Source organism: Protopterus annectens, chromosome 4.part0 (assembly GCF_019279795.1).
Source record: "Protopterus annectens isolate FY-2018-M chromosome 4.part0, PAN1.0, whole genome shotgun sequence".
In the NCBI taxonomy this organism is placed as follows: domain Eukaryota; kingdom Metazoa; phylum Chordata; order Ceratodontiformes; family Protopteridae; genus Protopterus; species Protopterus annectens.
The window spans coordinates 1,302,324,169-1,302,352,117 of record NC_056733.1 but is presented as its reverse complement, the minus strand read 5'-3'; the positions used below and the strand labels follow the sequence as shown (position 1 = coordinate 1,302,352,117).

Genomic DNA, 27,949 nt, shown 5'->3' with positions numbered 1-27,949 from the left:
AACATGACACTTAGGTGAGGTGCCAATTCATTTTGTAGTTCATGTAGTACACAGCCCAGGATGTCATCTGGTCCCATGGCTGCTGTATTCTTAGCTTTGGAGAGTGCGGTTTTTAACTGTGTGGCCGTTATTACCAGAATTTGGCAATCTTTCGGTATTGAGATGGGCCCTTTAGGGGGTGAGAGGGGGGTGAAGTTGGCACTGAATCTATCTGCCAGGATATTGGCAATATCCTTGGGATCAGTATATTTAATGCCATTCTGTTGCTGCTTAGAGCAGATCTGAGCATTGCCATTTAGATTCTTGACATAGCTATAGAATGCCTTGTGGTTGTCTTTGGAATCTTTGGCCATTTTATTTTTGTAACTAGCTTTGGAGGATTTTATGAGGGATCTCAGCTTCTTACTGAGGCTGCTCAGATAAGGCCCATTTGAACACCCCCACTCATTTTATTAGAATTTTATTCTCTTTTTATCTTTTGCTTATTTAAAATATTTACCTTGATATTTCATTTCTCTCAGTATTTACAGGAATTCCTATGTGGATTTCTGCTTGTAGCAGTGTTTATTTGGCTTCTGTATTTGACATTTTGTTTCTACTGTTTCTGAGGAAACTTTTAATATTTCAGAAGTTCAGTATGTATGTTTGCTTTAAACACTGGAGGTCTAGCTTTACTGTTTTTACTTTGCCACAGTGTCATCTTTTGACACAAAAATGTCACAGAACTTGGATTTTTCAGCATTTATACATTATTCAGTATATGCAAGACTGTTCTGTGTATTTTTTAATATTGGATTGCAATTTTTCAGTGAATTAAGTTATTTGAATGCACTGTGGGGCTTTTACTTACACTGATAGGAAACATTATTTTATGGCAGTTTATTGTGCAGGGCTAATTTTTAACACTTGGTTGGCACGTTGGCTGCTTTGGTGTTAAGACTTTTGGTATTGGAGATTCCCTAATTCTGTCAGTTGCAAAATAATTCTGAAGACATTTTAAACAGTTTTTTGTGGTACTAGCACAGTTTGGAAGACTTTAGCTTTGTTGGGACATACTTATTCATAGTATCATAGGAAGTTACGAGGCTATTGGCCCTGAGGCCCTTACAAGCCTAGCCAAGAATTTTGCCTGTGTTCCGACAATTCATCACCTGATATCTAAACCCAGGGGTGTATTTTCTGTTCTCCATCCAGTTGTCCAGGTTACGCTTAAAAAAGGGTTAATGAGGTACTCTGCTTGACGTGGAGAGGGAGTTTGTTTCACAAAAAGGGAGTCTCTGGGACACAAATCTGTCCCAACAACAAGTCCTGTTGATGTCACAGACCAGGTTGAGGTCACGCGTGCGTGTTGCTTGAGTGGAGCTTGACTTGTGGATATGCAGCAGTCCCATCAAGGTGGGGTCTGAGATTGCTTTGTATGCCAGACGGAGGTCACCTCTGAGGAGTCTGTGTGAGACTGAGTAGAGGGACAGAGCTTTTAGCCTATATGTGTAGGGTAGATGTTTGAGGCCCTGGATTCTCCTGGTGAGGAACCTCTGTGGTCTCTCCAGTTGCTGCATGTGCTTTCTGAGGTACTTGCCGAAAGGGCATTGTACTCAATAATGGGACTTATAAGGGAGGACTACAGTGATGTTATGACCTCTGTGAACGTATGTGAAGGCTGCCAGCCTAGCTAGATAGAATTTTGTAGATAATTCTAAGTCTTTGTTAAAATTAATAAAAGCCATAGGAAAACTGTATTTAAATGTTGAACGTCAAAAATGTAACAAAAGTGCACTCTGCTGGAAGAAAGCTGATAAGTCAAGCCTTGTATGACTGATCTCAAACTCGGAGTCTTCGTGTCTGAAAAAGCAGATTCTTTCTATTGTTTTGAGACCAGAGTTAATTGCTATATTTTACATATATAATATTGTTAATTACTGTGGTTTCTTGACCAGGTGCAAGCTTACTAAGAAATGTAAATGAAGAGTTTCTGTTAGCCTGGGAAAACAGGAGAATTGTTAAGAATAATGTAATCTAAATTGAGTCAGTAGGATGTATTATCAATTTAAAGGACTTTCTCAGAGACAGAGAGAGCGCATTTTGGATTTTGTCTAAAGCTGACAACAACTCACCAGTACTCTGCTTTGCTCTGTATGTAAGTTTATTTAGAACTGTGATTGCTCTTAGGAAAAGATAGAAAATAGCAAGTTTAGTCTAGCTGTTTTCTATATTTATGTCAGAACTGTTCTACAATATTATTTTAAGCATTTTCCTGTGATCTCTGAACTCGACTAGTACTGTGTAGTAAGAAGTATTGTCTTGTGTTTTTATTTATTATTAAATATTTTTAAACCTTTCAACTGTGGCTGTTTTGTGAGATAATTTAAGCTCTAGAAGTACATTGCATGTATGTAGTGATACTGGCCAAGCCACTACAATAGCTTTAGCCTTGGGTTATACTTACTATTTGGATAGACTGGCAGGAAGGGGCATAGCTGGAGAACCTGTGCCAGCCTTCCCCAGGAGTGTCTGTGTGGTTGTATATAACTCTTATCTCAAAGTGTGTGTGTGTGTGTGTGTGTGTGTGTGTGTGTGTGTGTGTGTGTGTGTGTGTGTGTGTGTGTGTGTCGGCTACTTGGGCAGGGACACAAAGCACTGGTTGGACAGAGAGGGTGCTGGAGGTTTTTTTTTGGCTTTCAATTTGAGGCCATGTTTGTAGCACCAGTCATTTGTTTGAGTGAGACCCTCTTGGAGGATGTCCACATCACCAGGGGAATTGATGACAGTGCCCAGCTTGCAGTCATCTGCAAACCTGGTCAGCCATAGCCCACTGGTTTTGGTCTGCACCTCAGAAAAGTCTGTCCCAAACAACAGAGGCCCCAAGAGCAATCTCTGGGGTACACCGCTTGTTATGGGTCTAGTGTTTGAGATGCGTCCCCTATTTTGACTAGGTGGATTCTATAAGTGAGCCAGTTTGCTACCCATCTGGTAACATACAGATTGATGCCTAGTTGAGAGAGTTTATCTATTATACCCGAGTGGGGAATAGTATTGAACGCTTTGGCCAGGTCAAGGTAGGCAGTGTGCATCGTCTTCCCCTCGTCCATAGTTTTGGTGACTGTCTAAAAGAAGACCAGATTTACAGGCATGACTTCCCATTGAAGAAACCAAACTGTGTGGGGTTGAGTGTTTGAAGGTTGTCAATGTCCTCGTTAATGAAGTCCGCCTTGCAGATCAGGCTAGTGAGGTTCATGGGTCTATAATTTCCAGGATCAAGTCCATACTCAGGCTTTAGTTGAATAGGGTACCTAATGGTGTTGTATGTTCCTGCCTAAGTTCATGTAAGATGTAGCCTGGGATGTCACCGGGTCCCATGGAGGCTGTATTTCTTGCCTTTGAGAGGGCAGTGATGACTTGCTCCCTAGAGATGGGGGGGGCAGGTGCTGGGGATGTCCTGATTTAGTGATGGGGGGACAGAGGGGTTTTCACTGAACCTGTTTGACAGCAGGTTGGCTTCATCTCCGGCATTTGTATATGTGCTGTCCTTCACCACCAGTTCTAAGCAGATCTGAGTGTTTCTTTTGAGATTACGGACATACATGAAGAAGGCTTTGGGATTGTCTTTAGTAGATGTGGCAAGTTGGACTCAAAGTTTGCTTTGGAAGATTTCACTAATGTTCTTATTTGCATGTTCGGGCTATGGAGAGATTGCTTCCAGTTAGGCACCTGCTCCTTCTTGGTCCTGGCCAGCAATTTGTTTCCTTTTGTTATAGTTTATTCATTGCAGATGTTCACCAGACAGGTTTATTCTTCCTTGAGGAGGAGGATTTTGTCTTGTCAGGTATTCCCGATTCAATGCAGCTGTGTAAATGCTTGTATAGTGCTTTGTGTAGGTTTGCTCATTTGTGCCAGCTCCTACAGAGGGGGAAGGAGGTGTGAAGCTGTTTATACCTTCCCACAGGAGGTTGTAATCAACTTTCAAGAGGTTTTTATGTTTGACCCTAGCATTGGAGGGGAGGGGGTCAGGGGAGATGGTGACTTTGAAAGTGACCACTTTGTGGTTGGATCTTACCAGGGAGGATGACACTGTAAAGATGCTGCAGTGGTTACTCATGTTGTTTAATACCAAGTCCCAAGATTTTATCACCTCTTGTGGGGGTGTCAACCAGCTGGTACAAGACATTTGCATTGACGAAATCAAGGAATCACTGGCCATTTTTGTTTTGGCATGAGTAGTTCTTCCAGTCTGTAGTTGGATAGTTAGTCACCCAGGCTCAGGGTAATGTGACTCAAATTTCAAAACAAGATTTGAGGGGTGTACTTGAATTTGTAGATAGAGCCTTGAGAATTGCAGCTTCTGTTGTACTAAGACAGTGTGCTTGGTTATTAATTAGAACGTCTGTGATGGTTTAAAAGCTGGAATTTTGAGTGCACGTTTAAGTTCTGAGTTGGTGTTTGAGAATCTCTGTAACAGAGGGACGAAACAGTGGGTTGCCAGAGGCAAATTAATGCATGGGGTATATATGATATTTCATGTACTCAAGTTCTCTCCAAACAAAACATCTTCCTTCCAGTGGGCAGAACGAACAAAAATCGCAGTCAGACAAAAGTCAGGGATCCAATAGGAAATGGCAGGAGGATAATTCTTCAAACCCAAACAAGAGGTATTCATTTCAGGAAGGATCACCCCCTGCAGAGGAATGACTGTACCCAAGTCATAGAGTACCCCCCACCCTTCCTTCTGTACCTCCTTCCCCTAGGCTGTCTCTCAACCCTGCAGCCCAGCTGTAAATAGTTGTGGACAAATGGGTTCTGCGAATAATTTTAAGAATAAGCACTTGGCAGTGGATAGAAAATCTTCCCCCATTCAGGGGGAATTCCCCCAACCCACAAGACCAGGCAGCACTGTTTCCACCACTGCTTCATCATGTGATAGAAGCAGAGGTCACAGTATCAGTGACTGATACACAGTAGCAAAGGATTTTACCCCAGAATCTTTTTGGTACCAAAAAAGGAACACTCTTGCTTCTTCTTTTGTTGTATTAAGACGGTATGCTTGCTTATGTAATTAGAATTTCTCTGATGATTTAAAAGCTGAAATTTTGAGCGCACATTTAAGTTCTGAATTAGTGTTTGAGAACGTAACAGAGATCCCCAGTGCTCACCTTAGATGGTCCTAGCATTGCTTCCAGACCACTGTTTCATGGTGACTCTAGATCTTAAGGACACTTATCATATTCCTATTGCTCTTAATTTCTGAAAATGTTTGAGATTTACTGTGTCTCGCTTACATTATTAGTTTTCTGCATTACCCTTTGGGCTATCTACTGCACCTTGAGTGTTTATAAAGTATCTGGCCCTAGTGGTTGCCTACTGCAGAACCCTAGGGATCCACATTTTTCCTTAATTAGATGACTTGCTGATTTGTATAGATTCTGTATCCAGGTGTATGGAGTCCTTATACAAGGTAATGTCCCTCCTTTCCCACCTGGGCTTCAAACTGCACATTCAAAGTTCCTACCTCATACCCTCTCACTGAATTATTTTTCCTGGGATTTAGCTAGACACAGTAAAAAGGATGGGCTTCCTACACGAAGACAAAGTTCTGACTTAGAAAGGCATTTTCTTTGTTTTCTCTCTCTTCTAGACGAGGCCTCAGAAAGAGGGTTTCTCAAAATTCTAGGCTTCATGACATCAATGATCCTCATGATGCCACTAGCCAGAATACACATGAGAAAAATTCTGTGGTACATTAAGAATTGTTGGACCCAGCACTTTAGATTTCCAGGTACTGGTAATGAGATCTGTGAAACAGGAATTGCAGTGATGGAGGGGTCTAGTGCCTCTGAATCCGGGACTCCTTTTTGCTCTCTTCAGACCTCTGTCCAACTTGTCCAGATGGGCTCTTCAGATTTTGCAAGTGGAGCAGTGTCCATGCAAGTTCAAGTGCAAGGCTTGTGGGGTCCTCTGGACATGCCAAAGTACAAAAACCTAAAAGAGATTTTGCTGTTGATTCATGCCATAAAAGGTCTTTGCCACTGATAGGTTCATAGGTGTATACTAGGCTAACGACCACTAGTTCCTTCATTAGCCTAGTCATGCAACCCAAATGTATCCCACAAGTTGCATGTTTTAGACACTTATATAGGGGGTGATGGTTGGTTATAGTTGGTTACAGTATGTTTTACTGACTGCCTCTGTCCATCAGAGATGTGGACACCAGACCAGGGATGAATTTACATTTTCCCATCTAGTAGTTCAAGTTGCGCTTAAACAGGGTTAGGGTGGGACTTTGTTTCACATGGATGAAGAGTCTGTTTCAGAGAAAGAGAATTTTCTGAGATACACATCTTTCTCTCCAACATGTCCTATTTACATTACAAGCAAAATTTAGGTCCTTAGATCTAGTAGTTCTGATGCTGTTTGTTTTGCGGATGTGAAAAATATTCATCAGAGCGGAGTCCAGGGATGCGTTGTATGCTAGGCATAGAACACCTCTCAGTAGTGTGTAGGAGGCCAAGTACAGAGATTGGGCTTTTAGGCGATTTGCATTGTACGTTGTCTTTATGCCGTGTGTTCTTTTTGTAAGGAACCTTTGCAGATGTTCTGTTTGCTGCATGTGTCTGGTCAGGAACAAACCAAAGGGGGCATTATACTCAATGATGAGTCTGATGAGGGATGAGTATAGTGGTACAGTGACTTCCCTGGATCTAGATGCCATGTGCTTATAAGTTGAGCAACATAGAAGGATTTCTTTACTATCTTGAATACATGTCGGTTGAAGGTCAAGTTACTGTCTACATGTCTTCCTAGATTCCTGACTTGTGGGTCAACTCTTGGGGGTGTTTTATTGATGACATGGTTTCCTGGAGTGGCAGACTTTCTGAAAGGTAATATAACGCATTTCTTGGCACTGTGTTTTAAGCCATAGATTTGGAACCAGGCATTTGTCTGTGTTAGACTCTCTTTTAAAATGTTAGCATCTTGAGGGGATTTTATGACTGCTCCCAGTGGACTCCAGATCCCCTTCTAGTGTCCACAGACAACACTGTCATGATGTGGTACCTGACAAAGCAAGGGGATCCAACTTCATACCTTGTTTGCTGATTGACAGTCATGGCTTGGGAGCTGGCTGTACATTATTCTGTGACTCTTCAGGCCTTGTACATTCCATCAGAGCAAAACACAGTAGGGGACAGACTAAGCAGATCTTGTACAAACCCTCAAGTGGAAGCTCTGTGTAGATCCAAATGTGGGGAACACCAAGAGTAGATTGTTTGCCTCCTTTCAAAACAAACAACTAAAATATTCTGTTGAAGACATCCTTGCAGCCATGCTTGGAAGATGGGTGCTTTGTTATTCCCATGGTCAGGAATATTCCTGTATGCATTTGCACCCTTTCCAGTGATTCTCAAGGCACTTCTAAAGATTCAGAAAGAATTACTAAAGACAATTGCAGTAACCCCCGTTTGGCGCAAGCAAAGTTGGTTCTCCCTTTTAATGGAACTGTCCAAGGGGAATCACCACAGTTTTCCTCAATGATTGGATCTGCTCACACAGCATTATGGAGGGAGTGGTATACCCCAGCTTAGAGCAATTGTAATTGACAACCTGGTCATTCTGTTTTAATATCATTTAGGCACTTGTTACATGAGGGTGTGCAGCAGGTATTTAAGGAAGCAAGAAAACCTTCAACTAGAAAATGTTATGTTTAGAAGTTGAAGAGGTTTTTTAGGTGGTGTTAGGGGTGGGGTGAGTGCATTTTGATGGAAGGATGGTCCAAGAGACATTACAGCATGAAGTTCACCTTCTTATTAGCTTTCAGGAGCGGAAGGTGATCCTGTTAGCATTGCAGGCTTTGCAGGACTTCCTACCCAAGGGTGTTATCTCAATCCATGTAGAAAACACCTATGTAGTGCAGTTTATAAACAAGAAAGTGGGAAACGTGCTCATACCATTTAACTGTGGCAGTTAGCAATGTCTTCACAATACTTTCTAGTCACAGTGCACATTCCAAGTTGGAGTGATTTACTAGTGAGCTGGCTCTTTTGTTACATCTTGATGCCACCAGCAGTTCTCTGAATCCCACAGTAACACAGATAATTTTCAGCTACTGGGGCCAGCCTGGCTGTGATCTTTTTGCCTCTTCAACCAAAGCAAAATGTAGCAGCTATGTTGTCCTCATCCCTCCTCCACTGTGACAGACACCCAATGACACTCTGGTCCGTCTTTTGCCATCTGACCTCCTGTATGCTTCCCCCCTTTCCACTAGTGACAGAGTTCCAGCTATGCAAGACCTCAGTCACCCTCTTAACCTCCTTTTGGCCCAGACAGATTTGGTTCCCCGTGATTTGGCCTTGTCTCAAATAACCTTCTCAGTTGTTGGCTCCCCAACGAGATCTTTTGTCTCACTCATCCAGACAGCCTCGCCTGGACATCACCTCCCTCAGACTGTCATGATTTCTTCAATTCTAGTGATGCCAAATAAACCCATCCTTTTCTAGTACTGGTCCAAATACATTCAGCCTCTCAAAAAATCAAAACTAGAAAGCTTTGCAAATGTGAATGGAAGAGATTTTCCATTTGGGCAATACATCAGAGCCTAGACCCCTTTTCAGCCCCTATACCTTCAGTTTGCAAATTTATGGCTATCTCGTTTGTTTCCAGTTCCAGTTATTCCACTGTAAAAGTTCAGCTGGCAGCTATTTCTGATTTTCACCAAGGGTTCAAGTGTTCCTCATTAGCATCTCAGAAAATCTACAAAGTCTTTTTTAAAGAAACCTTCCCCCTTAGACCTTCAATCAAAGATCCCACTACATTCTGAAATCTCTGTTTTGTTTTACAAACCCTTCCACAACCCCCCTCTGCGTCTACTTTTTTTTGTACATTAAAGCAGTAATTATGGAAATCCCCCTGTCCAGTAGCAGTTGTGAGACTCCTTATCTGTTTTTTTTTTCCCCCCACAAAAGACAGTTTTCTCGGAAGCCTAACCCCCTCCTGTTTACCAAAGGTCACCTCTGACTCAGTCTTGAACATTATTCACTTATCTGTCTTCTTCCTAATCATTCTAACAGAGGTGAATATCTTCTTCACACTTTGGATGTTCACATACAGCATTGTTTCTACCTGCACAGAACTAAATCTATTCATTTAGATAGACAACTTTTGTCTTCACTTCTGCAAAATTTCTAAAGTTTCTCTTTCCAGATGGGCGTCCAATTGCATTTCACACATTCAGTAGATCTCTCATGATTCTAAACCAAAGGCACATTCCACAAGATGAGTTGCCACTTCCCTGGCTTTTTTCAGAAACACGTCTGAATTACATTTGTGCTGCAGCAACCTGATCAATGATGCATGCCTTTGTCAAGGACTACAAACTTGATATAATGTCCAGATCCAGGGCTTCCTCTGATGCCATCCAGGAGACTAAGCTGCTAGGGATTCTGCCCCATCAGTTGAGGCAGACCGATGGGACAATACAGATTATAAAAGTTATGCACTTACCATAATGTTAGATTATTATTGTCCTACTCTGTCTGCATTGATATCCCTCCCACTGTCCCCCTTTCAGATTGTCACATACATCTCTGAATACACCTGGTAGACCTAAATCCAAAGCTTTTTCTCTAGTACAATAGTAGTACTTTTTTTTCTGGATAAGCATACTCAATCTGAGGGGACTGTAGCAATGGCCGACAAAGCCAAAGTCGTGGCTGGGTTTAAAAGTGCACTAAGTGCAGCCACAAGATTCCTTTCTGTGATACACATCCCTTATGTTTATATTGCTTAGTATCATTCTACCTCCAGGAGGACTGCTCCATTTACCACTCTTTCAACCCAAGAGCTCTGGTTGAGCGAAAGAATAAACTTATTCTAAAAGGATTTCTCTCTTCTTCTTTTTCTGAGGCGTTATCTGGAGCTTCCCCTTAAATGTCAAAAAAGACTATCTCCTTCTCCAAGTACTTCTTCAGCTGCAACAAAAACTTTGAAGAAGGCTAAGAAAAGGCCTGTTCACTTCCGGCTGACTCCTTGGATCCTAAAAAGAAAACTTGTAAATTGTCAGATCCTACTTCATACTCAGATCCCAAGCAAAAGAAAAAAGGACCATTGGATCTGATCGGATCTTCGGATCTGAAACTTAAGATACCTAAGGACCTGTCGGATCAGACTTATTCGGATCTTACACAAAAACCTTCTGATTCAACTTTAGAGTCAAAACCCCTTTCAAGAACTAGATACTCTCCCTCAGTGGACCCCGTTCCTTCCAGGATTCCTTCTCCTTTTTTGGAGAGGCCTAGGCCTCTTTCCATAGTGTTCACTCACTCTTCCAGGAGCCTTATGGAGGAAGATGAGGAGATGTTACTGAGAAAGATTTCCTCAGCACAGAGCATGTCATACGACCCATCGGTTCCTAGCCCTCTGTGTCAGGAGATCTGACCTTCCACTACACCCCCTTTGCAAATTCCTCTTCCAACTCCCTAATCGGTCTTGGAGTCTTTGAATCCTAGTCATCCGGATCCATTTGCATCGAATCCGAGAATTTCTTTATCCTCGGATCTAAAGCTTGTTCTAAGCTCTTCGGTTTCATCAGATCCGGAGAACTTTCGGAGCTGGAGCTACCAAGTCGGTTCCGGGGAGTCACTGTTGACTTTTAAGTTTTCAGAGCTGTCTCTGCACCTCGGGACCTCTGCGATGGTTAGTCTGGCTCTGACTTCGGCCTTGGGGGGATTCTACTGTGAGCAGGGAGGGACTATGGTCCAAAGGCTTGCCCTTTTGGATCCGGGGTCCTATTCCTGTAAGGGGGGGGTTGCCTTTGAAGTCATGGAGAGAGCCTTGTTTGCTTCCACGACAAAGACGGTTCTCTTCCCCTCAGATCCTCAGTCTGCAGGCTTGCCATCTCTTTGCTTGGAGTCGCATCTATCCTCTCCACAGGGACAGCTGGTACCAAAACCCCAGGCTTCCCAGCAGGGTGTTCCGACCTCTTCTGAGACCTCCCCAGAGCATCCCACTGAGGAAGTCCGTAAGAAGAGAACATGCAAGAGGAAGCACTTAGACTCCCCAGAGGAGTCCATCATAGACGATACAGACTTTGATAAAGGTAAAAGCTCCCCATGATCACCTCCTGAAGATGTCCAATTCGGAGACATCTTTGAAATCCTGAAGCAGAGAGGTGGCTGGAAGTCCACCACCTCTTTATTCAAGGATTCTGTATTCCTGGAGGCTTTCTGTACTGGCCTGTCAGTGAGCTTATAGAGCTGATCTCTAAGCAGTCATGGAAGACCCAGGAAACCACTAAACCAGTCCATAGAAGACTGGGTAAAATTATGACAGCACCAGAAGACATGCAGTTCTGGACAAAATGGGTGCCTGTTGATGCCATGGTCGTGGCATTGGCCACTAAAAAGGAACTTGCCAAAAAAAAATTCCCCTATCTTTCCATCAAACAAGGAGTCTTGGGCGATGGACAAATTTGGGAAGTGTGTCTTTGCTTTAGCGACCTTCGCCTTAAGGTGTCTGAACTATTTGGTACATTTAACAGAGTACAGAGAGACTTGATAAAGGAACTCTCTGACACCCTCTCAGGATCCATTTCTGATGAGGTACAGGGGTCTGTGACGTCTCAGGTGGCTACCTGGCAATCAGTTTCCAATTCATCCATAAGGCTAATTTCGCTCGTAGCAGAAAGAACCTCAAGGGCAGCAGGTTCCGGCATTTCCATAATGAGGCATGCATGGATACGCTTATGTGATTTTGCAGAACCCTTCAAGTCTTTGTTCATCAGTACATTATCTAGGTGTGAAAAGGATGGGAAGACCTTGTTTGCTGTGGGCATATGTTTTTCCATGCCTCAAAGAACCTTTTCCAGGAATCAGTGAGGAACTTGGAAAATGTGGTTCAAAAAGTCCCAGGGCCCTTTCCAAGATGCATGTAGAGGAGGTGCCAACAGGGATAGGGGGACCTCCAGTGGTAAAGGTGGCACCCAAAACCTAGGTTTCAGAGATTTGTTCTTTGATAGACCCTTCCAGCGCTCCTGAAAGAAGGCCCAATTGTTCCCCTCTGGAGGCAGTTGGGGGTCATTTATCCCTGCACCAGGGAGTCTGGCTAGAGATAACAGATACTTGGGTGCAGAGGATCATTTCCAGAGGTTATATAGAACCTTTGTCTATTCCACCTCCAATCTCAAGAAAAATCCCCAGTATTCCACCCAGGTTCAGTTGCCTAGGCAGCGAGACATTTCCCTGTGGTACATTTGACTGGGGACACATGGCTGAAGTTACAGTTAGCTGCAGAGAAATATGGCTGTTTGCAAATTCCCTGTGGGTAACGAGAAGAATGTGTTGCCATGCTCACAACTTCAAGAACCAAAGTCACAGGGGGAAAACAATGTCCATGGTCCCCAAGAGAACATGAGCTAGCAGGCAATATGGCAGGCATCAGCAGCAGGCTGGCCAGAGGAAATGTCAGTAGCAGTACAAATGCAGTGCACAATGGGCAGTACCTTTATAAAAGGGGGGGGTGGACCATTACCCCCTTTACATTCTCTAGGGAACATTACCTAAAATGCATACTGGAGTTTAAATGTGACTACAGTAGCCTGCAGGATTTCCTCCATGGTGTAACACAGTTCTGCATGTTGTAGTTACATAAGTATGTACTCTACGCTGAGCACAACACTCATTACTTCTTCTTCCTCCATGCATTTGGTTATTAAAGCTGTGAGCATGGCAGTATGTGCTTCTCTTTGCCCACAGGGAATTTGCAAACAACCATATTTCTCTGCAGCTGACTGTCACTTCAGCCATGTGTCCCCAGTCAAATGTACCACAGGGAAATGTCTTGCTGCCTAGGCGCCTGAACCCGTTCCATCCACTTAGAGGGAACAAGCAGCAATTCAAATACAAAAGCCAGTAGAAAAAAAGAGTCCTCAAGAGATCCCACCAGACAAGATAGAATCTGGAACTTACTCCAGGTTCTTTTTAGTGCCAAAGAGAACAGGGGACTGGAGACCAATCTTGGATCTTATCAACTTAAATAAATCAATTTGACACCCCAAGTTTTGGATGGTCATGGTTCTGTCCTTCTCCCATTTCTGGGAAAGGATGACTGGATGTGTTTGTTAGATCTTCAGGATGCATACTATCACATAAAGATGAACAGATGATCCAGAAGGTACTTACGCTTCTGACTGGGAACCAGCTATTATCATTTAAGAGTTCTGCCCTTTGGTCTTACCTCAGCTCCCAGGGTGTTCACCAGATGTATGGCAGTAGTAGCAGCTCACTTGACACTGCAAGGATTCCGCATGTTTCCATATCTAGAAGACTAGCTCATTACTTCCCTGACCAGACATCAAGTAATAGAGGCAAGAGGTCAGAGACTCCCCATACTCTGGAATAGACTGCCCATACATGTCAAGCAGAGCACCTCCTTGGCCCTCTTCAAAAGGAGCCTTGATGATTGGATGGGAGATAGGAAATTCACCCCGGGGATCATGTCAGTTGCCCTGCTAGACAGGTCCAGAGAAGTAAATATTGTGGGAAGAAATATTCAGGGAATTGTTATGGCTAGGCTTGTATAGGCCCTAGGGCAGATAGCTTAGTACAAACCTATGAAATCTTAGGTTCATAAAAGTCAACAAAGCTAGTAAATGTTGGCCTTTTTGTAGATCCTTACTGATTGTCATCTATAATTCTACTAATATTGTTATCTGATTCTCCAGTATTAATTTTAAGAATCTTTCAAAACAGTTTTCTAAGAAGGAAGTTAAACTTATGGGTCGATAATTAAAAACAATTTAATATATTACACACTGATGTGGAGGTACCACATTTGCTAATGTCTGAGACTGAAGAATATTGTTAAACAGTAGATGTGAAGTTGTTCAGTCTCACCCTCATTCTTACTGATGGATTGGCTCTGACTTGGCCAAAACGCAAAAGCTCGAGGTTTTCAACAAGCTCTTGGCCTACTCCCTATCCCATGATGCACTGGTGCTTCCCTCAGATCTTGTTTGTTGCTGTAACATATTATGCATTTCACCAGCTCTGGCCAGTGAAATTTAAGTGTATTTCTACCTATTTACCAATTATTACATTCCTTTCTGTTTATTTTAGCTAGTAGTACGTTAGATTAGTTAGTTGGATAGCTAGAGGAGAATTATCCTCAGTGCTTTTGCACGCCTTTACTTTTAGAATTTCTCTTTGTTTTGTGGCCATTTTTATTAGGCCTAGTTTAAAACTTCCTCCCTATTAGTGTAATTTGCATATATATATATATATATATATATATATATATATATATATATATACGTATTTCATAGCTAACTTTATTTTTGTATGTTACTTGCAGTTATATATACTGTTAAAGGCCATTTTCTCTCAGGGCATCTGTTTATATATATCTTGGTGGTGTTTCTTGATAGTCTAGACTAAGAGATTAATTCTTTCCTTTAGTCATTTTAAATTTTAGGGCTGAGTTGTCCTTTAAAAAAGTTGTTATTGCCTGTTTAAGTTAGAAGGCGTTATAACTTCCTTAGTGTGTGTGTGTGTGTGTGTGTGTGTGTGTGTGTGTGTGTGTGTGTGTGTGTGTGTGTGTGTGTGTGTGTGTGCTATAGCTTTAGGTTCTGTTAAAGCCCGTAGTTTTTAGGTCACTTATGTATATATATATATATATATATATCTATATATATATATATCTATATATATATATATATATCTCTATATATATATATATATATATATATATATATATATATATATATATATATATATATATATATCTGTATCTATATCTATATATATATATATATATATATCTATATCTATATATATATATGTGGGTTCCATACACTAGATCAAATTTTCACTAATTCGAAACAGTGTATGGAATGCTCACTGCAGCGAAAGTACACTTAATCGAAAGTGCACTTAATCGAAAGTGCACTTATGCGAAGTTCAGTACAACGAACGGGTGTTGTACTGAACTTCCGTGCAGTACTCACGGACCTTAGGGTTAGGGCACGGGTCATAGTAAGGGGATATGGCTCTGAGGGATTGTGATTTCTTTAAGGTCCGTGATGACTGCAGCGCAGTGAAGGACATAGCAAAGTCCTCCACTATGGTGCGATAGTCACGAACCTTAGGGTTAGAGCATGGGTTAGGGTAAGGGGGATAGCTTTACTAACTATCCCCTTACCCTAACCTGTGCCCTAACCCTAAGGTCCATGAATCTCGCACCATAGTGGAGGACATAGCTTGTTTTTTATGTCCTCCACTGTACTGCGGTGTTTTCGGTGAAGTGCACTTAAGCAAAAGTTCACTTTCGTTAAAGTGAACTTTCGCAGAAGTGAGGCTTCCTATTACAAGTTCGAAGTAGTGAACTTTTGTTCTTGTAATAGGAATCCATATATATATTGCTAGTGTTTCTGCTGTGTGGATTGTTATTTTTCTAGCATGTCTCAGCAAGAAAAATCAAAGTCCGGATTTAAGAAGTGTCCTAAGTGTGGACAAAAGATGTCCATAACTGACAGACACTCAGAATATGTTTATTGTTTAGGCGAGGTTCACCTGCAAGAGGACTGCTCTATATGCCATTCCTTTAGCAGTAGTGTTGTATGGAAGGAGCAGTAAGTTGATTGCTAGGGGTCTAGTAAAATCTTCCTTTCAAGAATCACTGGACAAAGACAGTACCCAGGACAAGACATCTAAACCTTCAAAAACCTCTTCAAAAACTTCTTTTTGGTCAGAGACGAAAAAAGGTTCATCAACTCCTAAACTAACAGACAAACCATCTACTTCACAGGTATTGGAACTGACAGTTGTTATTGTTGGTAGGAGCTGTTCCCCAGGTTTGGAGCCGGTATCTCCTACCCTCAAGTTGCCTATTCTCCAGTCAGTGGCATCATCTGAGGCCTCTTCTCAGTCTTCAAGGCTTTCAGACATGGATTTGGATCTTGTGGGGCAGAGGCTTTTGCAGACATCGGCGCTGGCCAAACTTTTGTTGGTGCCGACCATCGGGGCTTCGGAACCGTCCAAAACCTTCCTGCTTCTTCCATCCCTCCTCTGACCCAACTCATGGTTTCTGAGCCGGAGTGCTTGGAGCTGATGATCGTGGAACCATCGGAACTGGCACCTGCTCTGGTCCTGATGGTTTCAAGAACTCAGACTTCCTCGGTATTGACCATATTGTCTAGGAGCTGACACTCGCCACTCTGGTCCGGAGAGGATAGTCGGACCGAATTTTTGGTTCTGACTTTGCCTCTCGAGGCTTCGGCTCGGATGAGTTCTGCACCTACCTCTGGGTCAGAGCTCACCGCTTCTGTGTGGAGGTAGTCATCTGCCTCTTACGATTCAGGGGTTCCTTCTCATCGGAGCCAGGGGGCTTTCAGTGCCATGAGGAGAGTATTGTACCCTTGGGACTCCACATCACCAGGACCAGTAACCTCCTCCCCTAAAGCGCCTGTGTCTGCCTCTGCTTCACAGATCTCACAAAAGCGTAGAGACCCAGAGCCTCAGGATGCCCCATTAGGCGAACTCTGCTCTTCCGAGACCTCACCAGAAGCTCCCACTGCTGAGGTTCCCAGGAAGAGGTTATGCAAGAGGAAGCATCTGGATTCCCCCCAGGAATCCGTCACTTCAGACACTGACTTAGATGAGTCAGAAGGATCCCTACGGTCCCCCTCGGAGGATATCTCCTTTGCAGATATCCTGGAAATTCTTAAACAGAGCGGTGGCTGGAAGTCCATTAACCCTGCTGATGATGAGTCAGTCCTCCTGAAGGCTTTAGGGTCTCAAACCTCCACCACTTGGGTGTCTCCGCCTTTTGATGAGCTGATGGAAATGGTCTCTCAAAAGGCATGGGAATCCCCAGATACCATGGAACCTGTTCCTCGGAGGCCCAGTAAATTTATAACATTTCCCCAGGACAAGCCCTTTCTAACCAAAGGAGTACCTGTTGATGCCAAGGTGGTGGCGGTAGCCACCAAGAAGGAATTGTCAGAAATTTCTGCATCTATCCATCCTCCTAATAAGGATTCTAGGATCATGTATAGCTATGAAAAGTGCATGTTTAGTTCAGCAGCCTTTGCTCTCCGATCGCTGAACTATCTCACACATTTTACTAGACTACAAAGAGATCTCTTAAAAGAGCTGGGAGATACTTTACAGGCTTCGGTAGCTACAGGGGTATTGGATAAAGTAACTTCCCAGCTTGCTATCCTCAATTCCCTTGTAAACTCTTCCATGCGTCTGGTCTCATATGCAGCTGATGGAACGAGCAGGGCAGCAGGTATAGGAATTGCTCTTAGGAGACATTCCTGAATTGGCTTTTGTTCCTTTGTGGGGCCTTTTAAATCATCCTTTGTTAGCACCCCTTTCAATGGCTTATCCCCTTTTGGACCCAAAGTGAAGGAAATGCTTACCAGGTGTGAGCAGGACGGAAAGACTCTGTCTGCTGTTGGAGTCTGTTTTTCCACCCCTACCAGACCTTACCCCAAAGGTCAGAAGGGAGGAAAGATGTGGTTCCATAAAACTCAAGGACCATTCCAAGACACACATGGTGAACCCCCCTCTAGAGGCAGAGGAGGAGGTAATAATGGAAAACGCCATCCATGCGACAGAGGGGGTCTGCAGAATCAGGGCGACAGAGATCAGTTCTTTGGAAAGCCCTATCAGCGCTCCTGAAAGGAGGCCTGCCTGTCCGTGTCTGGAGGCAGTTGGGGGATGCTTATCTTTGTACCCAGATGCCTGGCTAAAAATAACAGATCGCTGGGTACAAAGCATCATATCCAGAGAATACTCCATTCCCTTTGCCACCCCACCCCCTCTTATAAGGAAAATCACAGACATTCCACCCAGTCACAGGGAACAAGCAACCATAGAAATTCAAAGGTTGCTGGAAAAAAGAGTCATCCAACCAGTCCTGGCAGACCCGAGAGAATCTGGAACTTACTCAAAGTTCTTTTTAGTTCCTAAGAAAACAGGGGACTGGAGAACCATCTTGGATCTCAGCAGACTAAACAGATCTGTCAAAAAGACAAAGTTCCAGACATTCACGCTACAGTCGATACTTCCCTTTCTCAGAAAAGACATTTGGATATGCTCGAAAGATCTCCAGGATGTGTACTACCACATCAAAATGGCCAGACCATCCAGAGATCTCAGCTTTTGGCTGGGAGCCAGTCAGTACCAGCTTTGAGCTCTGCCCTTTGGTCTCACTACAACCCCCAGAGTGTTCACCAGATGCATGGCAATAGTCACGGCTCACCTGAGACGTTTAGGATTCCAGGTGTTTCCATATCTAGACAACTGGCTCCTCACCGCCACCACCAGGTATCAACTCATGCAAGCAAGGGACATAATCTTAAACCTCTGCAGTTAGTTGGAGATCACCATAAATTCAGAAAAATTTGCCTTGTTGCCATCCAAACATGCCAATTTTGTAGGAGCAGATGTAGATACCATTTCCATGAGAGTAAAACTTCCACCAGAAAGGGTTTGCATTGTACGAAAACAGGTCCTGAATCTTCTATCAAAAGAAAAAGCCCCTGCTTCAGTGGTGCTCAAATTATTGGGGACAATAGTGGCGGCAATCATTGCGATTCCTTTAGGGCAAATGCATATGTGTATACTGCAATGGCTTCTGTTCACTCAGTGGTCCTTTCAAGAACTTCCAATGTCACATCAAATTGTGATAACGAACTTATGCAAGAACAACCTTCGCTGGTGGCTGACATCTCAAGTAACAATAGGTTGCACCTTTGTTCTACCCACTCCCATTACCACTGGGACCATGGACGCCTCCCTGATAGGGTGGGGGGCCATTATCAGGGAAGAACAGCCCAAGGCACGTGGAAGGAACACGAGGCTCACCTGCATACCAATGTCCTAGAGGCGATAGTGGTACTTCTAGCATTGCAGTTCTTTCAAGACTCCATCTACCAGGAAGTTATACCTTAGTAAGTAGAGAAGGTTTTCGATATGGGCAATACAACAGTATTGGCCCATATCTGGCTTCAGTTTTATACATTATAGGGATTTTGACCAAACTTTTCAACGAGGAGGCAGATGCAGCAACCATTAGGGTTCAATAGCAGCAGTTTCTAACTTTCATCTGGGTGATCAGGGGTCTAGTGTCATGTCTCACAGGCTCTCTAAAGCATTTCTTAAGGGTACTGTTCATGTGAGAACCCCCCCCCATGAAATCCCCGGCTACACCATGAAATCTAAATTTTGTTCTTTTACGAATCATCCTACCCCCCCCCCCCCCCATTTGAACCAGCCTCATCTTATGACCTGAAATATCTATCATGGAAAACCATTTTTCTAGTAGCCATTACTTCTGTTCGGAGGGTTTCAGAGTTACAGGCCTTGTCCATAAAATCCCCATATTTGATTTTTTATAATGACAGAGTTTCACTTGGGACAAACCTGTCATTTTTAACTAAGGTTTGTTCAGAGACAAATCTCAACCAGACTATAGAATTACCTGTTTTCTTCCCAAAATATACTAATAAGATGGAACGTATGCTGCATAATCTTGATGTCCACAGGCAACTTCGATTCTATTTACACAGGACCAAGGACTTTAGAAAATCAGAGCAGCTCTTCGTTTTGTTCTCAGATTCAAAGAAAGGTGCTCCAGTGGTAAAAACCACCTTGTCAAAATAGCTATCAGATTGTATCTCCTTTACATGTAGTTCTGTTCGCACACCATTGCATCAAAAAGTAAAGGCCCACTCAGCTAGAGCTGTCCCACATCTTCAGCCTTTCTGGCCAAGCTACCAATAGATTCCATTTCTGCAGCAGCCACGTGGTCTAGGCCTCATACATTCATCACTCATTACAAGGTGGATAGGGCCTCCGGGGACAGGGCCTCCTTTGCCTCCACTGAACTGAGGAATATACTCCTGTGAACCACCAGAGAAAGATGGTGCTTGGGATGTTAACTCATCAGTAAGAATGAAGGCGAGATTGAACAACTTCATAAAAAGAAGTTATGTACTCACCATAACGTTCCATGTGAGTTGTTCATCTCGCCTTCATTCTTATGTCCCACCCTCCTAACTCCCTTCCACTTTTTTCTTGGGGACCGAGAAGTTGGACAACTCATGGCGGTGTTGGTCTTTGTCTGGTTTATTCTTGATATTACTATTACAAATTTTTATGTGTTATCCTTATGTTAGTTGGCAGCAAACAAGATCTGAGTGAAGCACGAGTGAATCATGGGAGAGGGAGTAGGCCACGAGCTGGTTGAAAACCTCGAGATGTAATGGGATCCTATCTCACCTACATTCATAACTGATGGGTTCGGAGCCGATCCGTCGGCTCCGACTCGGCCACTATACCTAGAACGAAGTCTCTTATTGGCTGGGCTACCCCTTATCCCATAATGCACCACACCTACTTCCCCATATCTCATTTGCTGCTTTTCAAGCCGGACGTGGTCTCGACTTGGCTGGAGCGAAGTGTTTTTTTCTGACCTTTGGGTCTTTTTTGACTAGGGGTTCTGTCAGTATTTAAACAAACAGCTGTTTTCACAGCTTTGTGAGCGTTTGTTAACTTTCGTGAAATTTTAATTTTTTTTCTCTAATCAGCGCTACTGTGTATCGGGCAAGGCCCGTTTAAGTTAGAGGGCTCTTGCCGTTATTGTATACTTTTTTCCTTGCTTTTCTTGTTGTGTGAGAGTGTTTTAGTTTTCGGGCTAAGCCCGTTTAAGTTAGAGGGCTTTAGCCCATTTTGTCCTGTTTACTGTTTACTGTTTTTTGACCTTAGTGTAAATTTCTGGTATTTCTTGTCACTATGTCTAAGGAACATAAGTCGGGTTTCAAGAAATGTGCAAAATGTAGTTATAAGATGTCTATTACAGACAGCCATGCTATCTGTGTGTACTGTTTAGGGCCCAAACATTTACAAGATACCTGTAGTGTGTGTCATGCTTTCTCTTCCAGGGTTCTCCAGGAGAGAAAAAATAAATTGATTCTAAGGGGCCTAATCAAGCCTTCTTTTGAAGAAGCTTTGGCATCTTCTCCTGCTCCCAAAAAGAAGAGATCGTCGGCTCTGACCAGTCCTTCGGACCCGACTCCTAAGAAGCGTAGATCGTCGGCTCTGACCAGTCCGCCGGACCTGACAACTAAGAAACAAGGCTCGACGTCTTCTTCCTCGGCTGCAATGGCTTTGGAGCCGATGGTTGAAGGGTCTGCCTCGGTGCTTCTCCCCTCGGCTCCATTGGTTTCGGAGCCGCAGGTGAGTGCATCGAGAGGCCAATCACCTCCCTCGGCTCCATTGATCTCGGAGCCGTTGGAAGTGTGCAGCTCAGACTCTTCCCCCTCGGCTCCGGAGCCTACTTCGGCACCGACACTGTTGCAGCCGGACCCGGTCTCGGCTCCAATAGTGCTGGAACCCTTTCGGAGCCGGTCCCCTGCCTTATCGGAGCCGAGGCAGAAGTCTTCTCTGCCCCAATCTGTTTCCTCCAAATCCTCTAGGTTATCTGATTCGGATTTGGATAGGGTTATCCAGAGGCTGTTCCAGTCCCCAGTCTTTACCAAAATGATCTTGGCTCCAGCCCACGCGGCTTCGGAGTCAATTCCACCTCCCATACATTTAATTCCTCCTCCGACCTCCTTGGAGCCATTGGAGTTGGTGCAGGTAGAACGGAGTGGAATCGTCCAGTTGGAGCAGAGACCCCCTCGGAGTTTTTCTGCTCCGACTTTCATTCCTACCCTGTCCTCGGTGTCAAGGTTTGGTACTGGTCTTCTGCAGGGGCCGAAAGCAACACTGTAGAGCTCGCCTTCGATGCCCAGTCTTCCCTCGAGCATCTGTCGGGCATTCCCGGTACCTCAGTGGTCCCTCAGCAAGTGCTCTCCGTGGAGTCTGGAGGGCCTGCTTTTGAGGCCATGAGGAGTGCGCTGGCCATGGCTTTGCCGGTTCAGCAGGTTTCTACCTCTCCATCCCAAGTTCTGGGTACTGGTGCCTCTGGAGACATTCTTTCCCATGACAGTGGGGCCCCATGGCCTGAGGATACCCCCTTGGGGGGTTCCCTTCTTCCAGGGGGTCCTTCTGAGTCTGCCTCGGATGAACCCCCAAGGAAGAAACTGTGTAAGAGGAAGCACATTGATTCCCAAGATGAATCCGTCACTTCAGACACTGACCTCGATGATGTGGAGGGGTCCCCCTAATCGTCCTCGGATGACGTCTCTTTCTCCGATATCCTTGAGATTTTGAGACAGAGAGGCGATTGGCAATCCAAAGCCCCTACCGCTGAGGAGTCAGTTTTCCTCAAGGCCTTCGGGGCCCAACCCTCCTCCTCCTGGGTGTCTCCACCCGTCAATGAGCTATTGGACCTTATCTCTCGGAGAGTGTGGGAACATCCTGACACGGCGGAACCGGTACCTGCCAGGCCCAATAAGTTCCTTTCAGCTCCCCCCCAGAAGAAATTCCTTACCAAGGGCGTTGCAGTTGATGCTATGGGGGTGGCATCTGCCACTCAGCAGGACATGGCAGAGGCTTCGATGTCTATTCATCCTCCTAATAAGGATTCTAGGAGCATGGATAGGTACGGGAAGCGTACCCTTTCTTCTGCAACCTTTACCATGCGGTCGCTGAACTATCTTTGTCACTTTACAAGGCTCCAAAGGGACCTCCTCAAGGAGTTAGGAGAGTCCCTTGCGGGTAACCTTCCTGAGGAGTTAGCACAGACTGTAGGCGCCCAGATGACTACCCTAAATTCCATTGTTAACTCGTCCATGAGGCTCATTTCCTATGCAGCCGAGGGGGCGAGTAGAGCAGCGGGCACAGGAGTGGCTCTTAGGAGACAAGCCTGGCTACGCTTGTGTCCATTCGCGGAGGCCTTTAAGTCTTCCTTCACCGACGCCCCCTTTGATGGGTCTTCCTTGTTAGGACCCAAGGTGAAGGACACGCTTACTCGGTGCGAGCAAGAGGGAAAGACCTTGACTGCCGTTGGGGCCCGTTTTTCCGCTCCCTCTAGACCTTATCCCAAGGGCTAGAGAGGAGGAAAAATGTGGTTCAAAAAAAGCTCAAAAGGTTTTCCCTACTCCACCGAGTGATCCCCCCTCCAGAGGCAGGGGAGGGGGAATTCAGGAAGACGCCGCCCTAGAGGTGGCAGAGGCCCCCGTAACTCTGGAGACCACGACTTTCGTGGTTCCTCCTACCCTCAACGCCCCTAGGATGTGGCCCGGCTGTGCTTCTCGAGCCGTCGGGTCGCTTTTGAAACACCCACAGGCTTGTAAATCGATAACCAAGGATCAGTGGGTGCTTCGCATTGTAACCGGAGGTTACCTCATTCCCTTTTTCAAGCCCCCTCCTCCTACAAGGAGAATCCTGGATGTGCCACCCAGTCAACGGGATCTGGCAGCCGTAGAAGTTTCAAAGCTGCTAAGCAAAGGTGTCATCCAGCCCGTCCCCGCCGACCAGATCGGATCAGGAACTTGCTCAAGATTATTTTTGGTGCCAAAAAAGACAGGGGACGTAAGGCCCATTTTGGACCTCAGCCTTTTGAATCGGTTTGTGAAGAAGTCCAAATTCCAGATGGTCACCCTTCAGTCCATTCTCCCGTTATTGGAGAAGGATGTCTGGATGTGCTCCATAGACCTCAAAGACGCTTACTATCACATATTGATACGTCAGGAGTCCAGAAATTATCTTCGCTTCCGCCTAGGAACCAGTCACTTCCAGTTTCGTGCACTGCCCTTTGGTCTCACCACAGCCTCTAGGGTGTTTACCAAGTGTCTGGCAGTGGTGACGGCTCACTTGAGAAGTGTCAGATTCCAGGTGTTTCCCTATCTCGACGACTGGCTCCTTACTGCCACCTCCAAGCATCTACTGATTCGAGCGCTGATGGCCACAGTAACCTTGGGTGTCTCGCTAGGAATCACTTTCAATTGGAAAAAATCTGTGCTGCGGCCATCTCAGCGTATCACCTTTATAGGCACAGAGTTAGACACAAGAAAGATGCGGGCATTTTTGCCATCAGACAGAATTCAGATTCTACAATCGCAGGTCCAAAACTTGTTACCCAAATCTCGAGTTCCTGCCAGACAGATTCTTCAGTTATTAGGTTCGATGGCTGCAACTATCCTAGTACCTTTAGCCAGGTTGCACATGCGGGTGCTCCAATGGCTATTATCAGTTCAATGGTCATACCAAGAACTCCCCCTGAACCACCCGGTTCTGATTACGGACAGTTGTCGTCGAGACCTCCGTTGGTGGCTATGTCGGTCCAACCTGGACCAGGGGCGTCCCTTCGCCCTTCAGCCCCCTGTTGCCACAGTGACCACGGATGCCTCCCAGATAGGGTGGGGGGGTCATTATCTGGACAGGTCGGTCCAAGGCACATGGCAGGATTGCGAAGCGCACCTTCACATCAATATCCTGGAAATGAGAGCGGTGCTTCTGGTTTTACAAGCACTTCATCACGCTCTCCCCCAAGGTACTATTGCGATTCTGTCCGACAACATGTCGGTAGTTTGGCACATAAACAAGCAGGGGGGAACCAGGTCCTACCCCCTTTGCAGGGAGGCCATGAGAGTATGGCACTGGGCCATAGCCTCTCAACATTTCCTAGTAGCCACGCACATTCCGGGGAAAGCCAATGTGATTGCAGACAGGCTCAGCAGGACTCTCTTGTTGCCCCACGAGTGGTCCTTCAACAACAGAGTAGCTGCGCAGATCTTCGCGAGATGGGGCCTCCCTTGTTGCGACTTGTTCGCCAGCCCCAACATTGCGAAGTGCAGAGAGTTCTTCACTCTGACACCCTCTCAGGGACAGTCTCCCAGGGACGGTCTAGCCCACAATTGGCCCTCCCGTCTGCTTTATGCCTTCCCCCCGATTCCTCTTCTGAGGGTGATTCAGAAGGCCCTTCATGTCGGGTGCCACATGATTTTGGTCGCCCCACATTGGCCCCGTCAGGTTTGGTTCCCCTTTCTTCAGAAGTATACTGTACAGGGCCCTTGTATTCTGGACCCAGTACCGGATTTGTTATCCAATCCGTCGGGGCACTCTCATCCGTCCCTCCAGTCGCTCCGGCTGGCTGCTTGGCTACTCCACTTCCATCCTTAGTTAGGGATCTTTCCTTTTCTTCAGAAGTGATGCACATCTTGTCTTCGTCCCACAAGCCGTCTACCATTAAGCTGTATTCCAGCAAATGGAAAAGATTTGTTTGTTGGGCCCAGCAGCGAAGCATTGATCCTCTCACGGCCCCAGTACCGCAGGTCTTGGAATTTCTAGCTTCATTGTTTCATTCTGGCTCTTCAGTCGCCACACCTAAAGTTCAGCTGGCTGCTATATCTAATTTTCATGTTGCTATAGAGCCTTCTTTAATGGCCAACAGACTGTGCAAGTCCTTTCTTAGAGGAGCCTGGCTCCTCAGGCCCCCTATGGTTCATCCTGTGCCCCCTTGGGACTTAAATTTAGTTCTGGCCTCCTTAACTGCCCGTCCCTTTGAGCCGGCAGCCACTTGTGATTTAAAATTCCTTTCTTGGAAAACTGCCTTTCTTGTGGCAATAACCTCTGCTAAGCATGTTTCAGAGCTTCAAGCTCTCTGTTCTTCCCCTCCTTATTTGATCTTCCACAGAGACAGAGTTTCTCTTAGATTGAATCCATCTTTTTTGCCTAAGGTAGCATCCCCTTTATGCATTCAGCAATCATTGGAGCTCCCAGTTTTCTTCCCAAATTTTCTAATAGAGCAGAATATACTTTCCACCAGTTGGATGTTCACAGGCAACTGCGTTTTTACTTGGATAGGACCACTCAGACTCGAAAATCTGACCAACTGTTTGTGTCCTTTGCAGAGAATAGGTTAGGTCTTCCAGTTGCCAAAGCCACAATTGCCAAATGGATTAAGAATTGCATCTCTTTCATTTACTCTCAGTCAGGCAAAGAGTTGCCTGTCCCAATCAAAGCTCATTCTACCAGGGCTATGGCCACCTCTGTAGCTTTTCACTCCAAAGTATCAATAGATGATATCTGTGCGGCTGCTACTTGGTCTTTTCCGCACACATTTATTTCTCATTATAAACTTGATGTGGCTTCCCGAGGTAGAGCTTCATTTGGTTCCACAGTTCTCAGGAGTGTGTTCCAGTGAGCCACCTGGGGTTTTAGGTGCTAGGGACGCTGTCCCATCAGTTATGAATGTAGGCGAGATAGGATCCCATTACATCTTTTAGTTATGTACTTACCATAACTTTGGATGTATGGGATCCATCAAGCCTACATTCATACATACCCACCCTCCTTCCCACTACCTTTTGGATTTGGAGGAAACATTGGTCCTGCTGTGCTCTCCTCTGGAAGGGCTCTAGTTGGTTACATTTATCGATATGTGTTCTGTACCTGTATGTATGTATGAAAGCGAACAAACAAGATCTGGGGAAGTAGGTGTGGTGCATTATGAGATAAGGGGTAGCCCAGCCAATAAGAGACTTCGTTCCAGGTATAGTGGCCGAGTTGGAGCCGACGGATCGGCTCCGAACCCATCAGTTATGAATGTAGGTGAGATGGATCCCATACATCCAAAGTTATGGTAAGTACATAACTAAAAGCTTTTGCATTTTGGCCGAGTCAGAGCCGAGGATCGGCTCCAAACCCATCAGTAAGAATGAAGGCGAGATGAACAACTTACATGGAACATTATGGTCAGTACATAACTACTTTTTTATTAAACAAAATTGTTAAAATAGGAACTAAAAAACCTCCTGAAGTTGATAATAAAGTTGCCTGGGGATATAATCAGAACCTAACTTGCTATCTGCCTTTTTCACATTCTTCCAGATTCTATCATCATATTTAATGTAAGATATGGGCTTTAAAGGTAAAATAGTAATTTTAGAATGACAGTAGTTTTCCAAGGACTTTTAATGCAGGTTGCTGTTCCCAGCAGTGTTTCTATTTATCAGTTTTGGAGAGCTTGACACACTTTGTTGACTGATGTTCAGGTAAATATGTGTATGTATTTACACCAGACCAGAACAACTTTTATCTCGTCTTAGTACTTCTTTTACTATACATTTGCTCAGGCTATATAGTAAGAAAAACAGTACAGGAGTGCTAAACTGCTTTTTGCTTGGGTGGCCTTTGCAGTATACATCTCAGAAGTGAAGCTTAAGTGTTAACACTTTAGCACTGAGAGTCCTGTCAGTGCATCTTAATGAGTAATGTTTTCCCTCTTTCTTAGTGTGTTGATCTAATTTTTGTTTATGGATGGCAGTAACCTAATGCCAGTCATTCTCCATTTGCCTTCAGCAGATTTGCTTTAAGGGTGACTTTTGCCATTGCTGCATTAACTGACTTGAGAGCCTTTATATCCTCTTGTGCAGATCTTGCTGTCTGTGCAACAAGGAAACTAATGATCTGATGTTACTCTTCTTTCCATTCATCACTGATGGGTTTGGTTCCGAGCCTTTGGAACAGAGTCAGCCTTTTTACCAAGCCCGCACCAGCCAAAAAACTCTCGAGTTAAGTCTCTACCCAGAATGCCCTTCTCCCTGTTACCTCAGATCTTGTTTGTCACGTACGCTTAAAGCTGCTTTTCAGCCGAGCTCTCATCTAAGTGAAACTTTTTTGATATTTATGTGAAAAATTCTGGATATCTTCATACTTAAGTGATTAGTTTTTCTAGTGTCTTTTCTTCTGTCTGACCTTGGTTTTTCCTCTCTACCCATAGTTACTGTTGCTACACTTTCAGTTACCATTGTTGGTTTGGCCTTCCTTCCCTTACCCTTGTGGTATTTCTTCAGTACCATAGTTGGTATTGTTTAACCTATTTATTCAGTGTTTCCTTGCTTTTCTCTATCATACCAGTGTATTGTTATATTTGTGACTTCTTTGAATGGAGTTGACTTTGATTATAGATGGATTTTACAGTTGGCCTGTGGTGTTTTTTTGTCTGTCAAGATGTTGGATAAGAAGGGTACTTCAGGATTTAAGCATTGTACTTCATGTAAGGGCAAGTT

General features: G+C 44.5%; 1 protein-coding gene across 1 annotated transcript in view; it reads left to right on the top strand.

Annotated features, from left to right (window-relative positions):
* Positions 1 to 27,949, top strand: part of LOC122799848 (rap guanine nucleotide exchange factor 6-like) — a 1,033,906-nt gene that overhangs the window by 882,143 nt on the left and 123,814 nt on the right. The gene's annotated exons all lie outside the window — the stretch shown is intronic.